The sequence below is a fragment of the Diaphorina citri genome, unplaced genomic scaffold (genome assembly GCF_000475195.1).
Source record: "Diaphorina citri unplaced genomic scaffold, Diaci psyllid genome assembly version 1.1 scaffold112259, whole genome shotgun sequence".
Taxonomy (NCBI): Eukaryota; Metazoa; Arthropoda; class Insecta; order Hemiptera; family Psyllidae; genus Diaphorina; species Diaphorina citri.
Window position 1 is genome coordinate 1 of NW_007489203.1, and position 284 is coordinate 284.

The window sequence follows — 284 nt, forward strand, 5'->3', positions numbered from 1 at the left end:
AAAGGAAATTTATTGCTAACTCTCAATATTCAGGAACCATACCTTTGTTTGCATCAGGTAGCTTGCAGAGTACGAGTAGGTACGAGTCGAACAAGTCACAAACTCTGTATTCTACAACATTCACTGATGTGATGCAGTTACATTGTAATATAAAACTTCTCACTCTCTTGTATTTCGTGTTTCGCGTAAGAGCTAGCTGAACGTTTCTCAACTCATACTTACCTGGCGTGGAGGCTACCTTGATCAAGAAGGAGGTTCCTCCAGGGTGAGGCCCTTCCATTGCA

At 42.3% G+C, this 284-nt stretch overlaps 1 pseudogene; it reads left to right on the top strand.

The window, feature by feature from the left end:
* Positions 1-214: 214 nt before the first annotated feature.
* Positions 215-284, top strand: LOC113473819 (annotated as a pseudogene; the record flags this gene model as incomplete).